The following is a 6340-nucleotide window of genomic DNA, read 5'->3' as shown; positions in this document are numbered from 1 at the left end:
AAAAGCTTCTTATCTTGATGAAGTCCCAATAGTTCATTTTTGCTTTTGTTTCTTTTGCCTTCGTGGATGTATCTTGCAAGAAGTTACTGTGGCCAAGTTCAAAAAGGGTGTTGCCTGTGTTCTCCTCTAGGATTTGGATGGAATCTTGTCTCACATTTAGATCTTTCATCCATTTTGAGTTTATCTTTGTGTATGGTGCAAGGGAGTGGTCTAGTTTCATTCTTCTGCATGTGGATGTTCAATTTTCCCAGCACCATTTATTGAAGAGACGGTCTTTCTTCCAGTGGATAGTCTTTTCACCTTTATCGAATATTAGTTGACCAAAAGTTGAGGGTCCACTTCTGGGTTCTCTATTCTATTCCATTGATCTATGTGTCTGTTTTTCTGCCAGTACCACACTGTCTTGATGACCACAGCTTTGTAGTACAACCTGAAATCTGGCATTGTGATGCCCCCAGCTATGATTTTCTTTTTTAAAATTTCCCTGGTTATTCGTGGTCTTTTCTGATTCCACACAAATCTTAAAATAATTTGTTCTAACTCTCTGAAGAAAGTCCATGGTAGTTTGATAGGGATTGCATTAAACGTGTAAATTGCCCTGGTAACATTGACATTTTCACAATATTAATTCTTCCAATCCATGAGCATGGAATATTTTTCCATCTCTTGTATCTTCCTCAATTTCTTTCAGAAGTGTTCTATAGTTAGAACACTATAGAATAGTTAGGTATAGATCCTTTACCTCTTTGGTTAGATTTATTCCTAGGTATCTTATGCTTTTGGGTGCAATTGTACATGGGATTGACTCCTTAATTTCTCCTTCTTCAGTCTCATTGTTAGTGTATAGAAATGCCATTGATTTCTGGGCATTGATTTTATATCCTGCCACACTACCAAATTGCTGTATGAGTTCTAGGAATCTTGGGGTGGAGGCTTTTGGGTTTTCTATGTAGAGTATCATGTCATCGGCGAAGAGGGAGAATTTGACTCCCTTTTTGCCATTTTGAATGCCTTTAATGTCTTTTTGTTGTCTGATTGCTGAGGCTAGGACTTCCAATACTATGTTGAATAGCAGTGGTGAGAGTAGACATCCCTGTCTTGTTCCTGATCTTAGTGGAAAGGCTCCCAGTGCTTCCCCATTGAGAATGATATTTGCTGTGGCTTTTTGTAGGTGGCTTTTAAGATGTCGAGGACAGTTCCCTCTATCCCTACACTCTGAAGAGTTTTGATCAGGAAAGGATGCTGTATTTTGTCAAATGCTTTCTCTGCATCTAATGAGAGTATCATATGGTTCTTGGTTTTTCTCCTGCTGATATGATGAATCACATTGATTGTTTTACGAGTGTTGAACCAGCCTTGTGTCCCGGGGAAAAATCCTCCTTGGTCATGGTGAATAATTTTCTTAATGTACTGTTGGATCCTAATGGCTAGTATCTTGTTGAGAATTTTTGCATCCATGTTCATCAGGGATATTGGTCTGTAATTCTCCTTTTTGATGGGGTCTTTGTCTGCTTTTGGAATTAAGATGATGCTGGCCTCATAGAACGAATTTGGAAGTACTCCATCTCTTTCTGTCTTTCCAAACAGCGTTAGTAGAATAGGTATGATTTCTCCTTTAAACGTTTGATAGAATTCCCCCGGGAAGCCATCTTGCCCTGGACTCTTGTGTCTTGGGAGGTTGTTGATGACTGCTTCAATTTCCTCCCTGGTTATTGGCCTGTTCAGGTTTTCTATTTCTTCCTGTTCCTGTTTTGGTAGTTTGTGGCTTTCCAGGAATGCGTCCATTTCTTCTAGATTGCCTAATTTATTGGCGTATAGCTGTTCATAATATGTGTTTAAAATCGTTTGTATTTCCTTGGTGTTGGTAGTGATCTCTCCTTTCTCATTCATGCTTTTATTAATTTGAGTCTCCTCTCTCTTCTTTTTGATAAGGCTGGCTAATGGTTTATGGATCTTATTAATTCTTTCAAAGAACCAACTCCTGGTTCTGTTGATTTGTTCCACAGTTCTTCTGGTTTCGATTTCGTTGAGTTCTGCTCGAATTTTAAGTAACTCTCTTCTTCTGCTGGACATGGGGTCAATCTGCTGTTTTTTCTCTAGCTCCTTTACGAGTAAGGTTAGCCTTTGTATTTGAGTTCTTTCCAGTTTTTGAATGGATGCTTGTATTGTGATGTATTTCCCCCTTTGGACTGCTTTTGCTGCATCCCAAAGATTTTGAACGGTTGTATCTTCATTCTCATTAGTTTCCATGAATCTTTTTAACTCTTCTTTAATTTCCTGGTTGATCCTTTCATCTTTTAGCAGGATGGTCCTTAACCTCCACGTGTTTGAGGTCGTTCCAAACTTCTTGTTGTGATTTAGTTCTAATCAAGGCATTATGGTCTAAGAATATGCAGGGGACGATCCCAATCTTTTGGTATCGGTTCAGATCCGATTTGTGACCCAGTATGTGGTCTATTCTGGAGAAAGTTCCATGTGCACTTGAGAAGAATGTGTATTCAGTTGAGTTTGGATGTAAAGTTCTGTAGATATCTGTGAAATCCATCTGGTCCAGGGTATCATTTAAAGCTCTAGTTTCTTTGCAGATGTTGTACTTAGAAGACCTATCGAGGGTAGACAGAGCTAGATTGAAGTCACCAAGTATAAGTGTATTATTGTCTAAGTATTTCTTCACTTTGGTTATTAATTGGTTTAAATATTTAGCAGCTCCCACATTCGGGGCATATATCATGAGGATTGTTAAGTCCTCTTGTTGGTTAGATCCTTTAAGTATGAGATAGTGTCCCTCTTCATCTCTCACTACAGTCTTCGGGGCAAATTTTAGTTTATCTGATATAAGGATGGCTACCCCTGCTTTGTTTTGAGGACCATTTGAATGGTAAATGGTTCTCCAACCTATTATTTTCAGGTTGTAGGTGTCCTTCTGTCTAAAATGAGTCTCTTGTAGACAGCAAATAGATGGGTCCTGCTTTTTTATCCAGTCTGAAACTCTGACCTTTTGATGGGGTCATTAAGCCCATTCACGTTCAGAGTTACTATTGACAGATATGAGTTTAGTGTCATCAGGGTATCTATTCAGTCCTTGTTTTTGTAGATTGTTCCACTGAACTTCTTCTTAAAGGGGAATTTTAAGAGTCCCCCTTAAAATTTCTTGCAGAGCTGGTTTGGAGGTCACATATTCTTTCAGTTCTTGCCGGTCTTGGAAGCTTTTTATCTCTCCTTCCATTTTGAATGAGAGCCTTGCTGGATAAAGTATTCTTGGTTGCATGTTCTTCTCATTTAGGACCCTGAATATATCCTGCCAGCCCTTTCTGGCCTGCCAGGTCTCTGTGGAGAGGTCTGCTGTTACCCTAATATTCCTCCCCATAAAAGTCAGGGATTTCTTGTCTCTTGCTGCTTTAAGGATCTTCTCTTTATCTTTGGAATTTGCAAGCTTCACTATTAAATGTCAAGGTGTTGAACTGTTTTTATTGACTTTAGGGGGGATCTCTCTATTTCCTGGATCTGAATGCCTGTTTCCCTTCCCAGATTAGGAAAGTTTTCAGCTATGATTTGTTCAAATACATATTCTGGCCCTCTGTCCCTTTCGGCGCCCTCGGGAACTCCAATTAAACGTAGGTTTTTCTTCCTCAAGCTCTCGTTTATTTCCCTTAATCTAACCTCATGGTCTTTTAATTGTCTGTCTCTTTTTTCCTCAGTTTCCCTCTTTGCCATCGATTTGTCTTCTATGTCACTCGTTCTTCCACCTCGTTAACCCTCGTCGTTAGGACTTCTTGTTTGGATTGCATCTCATTCAATTGATTTTTAATTTCTGCCTGATTAGATCTAAATTATGCAGTCATGAAGTCTCTTGAGTTCTTTATGCTTTTTTCTAGAGCCCCCAGTAGCTGTATAATAGTGCTTCTGAATTGGCTTTCTGACATTGAATTGTAATCCAGATTTTGTAACTGTGTGGGAGAGAGGACTGTTTCTGATTCTTTCTTTTGAGATGAGGTTTTCCTTCTAGTCATTTTGCTCAGTGCAGAGTGGCCAAAAACAAGTTGTATTGGGAAAAGGAGAAAAAGAGAGAGAGAATGAAAGAAAAGAGAAAAAGAAAAAAGAAAAAAGGAAGAAAAAAAGGAAAAAAGAGAAGAAAAAGAGAAAGAAAAAGAAGAAAGGGGGAAAAAAGGGTGGGGGAAGCAATCAGAAACCAAAAAGAAATAAAAAACCACGGGGGAGTATCTTCTGATTCTGTATACTCTAAGTCCCTTGACTTCCCCTGGAACTTGTCCATCAATCTGGTCTTCTGGGGGAGGGGCAAGTTGTGCTGATTTTCAGGTGTTAGCACTTGGGGGAGCTGCTCTGCCCCCTGCCTGGTGCAGGGCTCAGTGGGGGTTGTTTACCCCATGAGGTCCCTGGAGGAACAACCCCAGTGGTGGAGGCCAGCTCTGGAAACCTGGATTCAGCCCCCACAGGAACTTTGAAGCACTCCGTCTGCAGGGCCTGGAGGCTCTGGGGCTGGGCTGCTGATCTGCTCAGCTCCAGGCAGGAGTGTCCTTGCTGTCCTGGGCCCTCCGGGCTTCTGCCTGTCCCGCGGGGAGCCCGGATCTTGGGCTGTGTCCCCTGCGCACAGTGCTCCGGGGCCTGCGCTGTTGGATTCGTGCTCCCGCCCCGCAGCCCCCTCCGCGGAGCCGCCAGCCGAGCCCCTCCGAGCTGCTCCGGGTCTTGCCGTGCGCGCTGCAGCCCTTAAGGAGCTCGGCGCACTCTCCCGGGGGCGCAGGTGTCTGTTAGTGTCCCAGGGAGCCTGAGGGCATCACCGCCCCTCCTGGGATCCTTCTCTAACTCCCTGTGAGCACTTTTCAGCCCGGGAAGATTGGTGCAGCTCCTGATTCTCCGGGATGGTGCTTTCCTGGCCTGGGGGGCACTCGCCCTGGCCTTACCCCCCCTCCTTGCATGCCCCCCCCCTTGGATGCCTTTCCTTTCTTTAATTCTTTTTTCCCCCATCTTCCTACCTTGATAGAAGCACGAACTCTTCTCACTGTAGCATTCCAGCTGTGCTCTCTTTAAATCTCAGGCCAAATTCATACATTTTCAGGATGATTTGAAGGTTATTTAAGCAATTTGGTGGGGACAGGTGATTTGGGGACCCTACTCTTCCACCATCTTGCCCCTCCTCTCCCTGCTTAGGTTTATTTTAAACTTTTATGCAATGTCCCAGAATAAAGTCAGGCTCCAAAGTCTGATTTGTCAATCCTCTTGTTTCTGAACATATTTGGCTTTTTTTCCCTTTGAAACTAAACAGAAAGACAATCCTTTACCTTGTCTGTTGATCTTCCTTTAGTAATAGCATGTTGCAAATATCCATGATTCTTTATATCTAGCCCATATTCCTTAATAACTTCAAAAAATAATGAAGAGATCCAATATTAGACAAAGAGGTCTGTACTGATGCCTGATGTCCGTTGGTCTTTGTGCTTATTTCTGTGAATGATTAATAAATACTAATAATGCTCTAATGCTGTGAGCTCAGAGCTGGTCACAGACATGGATCATAATGGAAAACACAAATGCCCATTTTTTTATAGTCTACTATGTCAGACCTCTGGTTGTCAACAACAACCGAGCCAGAATGATTAATCTGATATGACTGAAGTATTTTTTCCAGCATAACTCTGCCAGTTTAGCTCTGGAAATTGGTTAATCATATTTGAACTGACTGTTGGGCTCAGTTTTCTGGTTCTGGTTCTTCCGAGTTAAGGATAAAGAAGAGATTTCCATCTCTGGCAAACATTCAACCTGGTAAGGAAGTGATGTAGACTGCAAGAAGGAAGGAACATCAGAACAGTTAAAGCAGAAGGAATAGCATGAGCACAAAGGTTCACTTTCAGGAATTAAGAGGTGACCAGTGTAGCTGGTGTTGGGGGGGGACCACATGACATGTGGAGGTGAGGATGGGGGAGAGATCATGAGCAGCACTGTAGTGTGTAAGGAAAGCATGGAAGTTGTAATAGTGGAGAAGCACAAAGGAAAGTCAAAGGTTTTTAAGCAGGAGAGTAACATACTTTTGCTTATGTTTTAAAATTTTCCATCCATTTTTTAAAGGATTTTACTTATCTGACTGAGAGAGAGAAAGAGAGAGAGAGAGAATGAGGATATGGAGAAAGTGGGACGCCTAACCATTGCTGGTGGGAATGTAAAATAGTGCAGTAGCTGTGGAAAATAGTATGATGATTTCACAAAAAAATTACATATGCAAATAACTTATGATCCAGCAATCCCATTTCTGGGTTTACATCCCAAACAACTGAAAGCAAGTACTCAAAAAGATATTTATATACCTGTATTCAAAACAGCATTATTC

Source organism: Canis lupus, unplaced genomic scaffold (genome assembly GCF_011100685.1).
Source record: "Canis lupus familiaris isolate Mischka breed German Shepherd unplaced genomic scaffold, alternate assembly UU_Cfam_GSD_1.0 chrUn_S1932H2131, whole genome shotgun sequence".
In the NCBI taxonomy this organism is placed as follows: domain Eukaryota; kingdom Metazoa; phylum Chordata; class Mammalia; order Carnivora; family Canidae; genus Canis; species Canis lupus.
The sequence above is the reverse complement of the archived record's forward strand: the minus strand, read 5'-3'. Positions refer to the sequence as shown.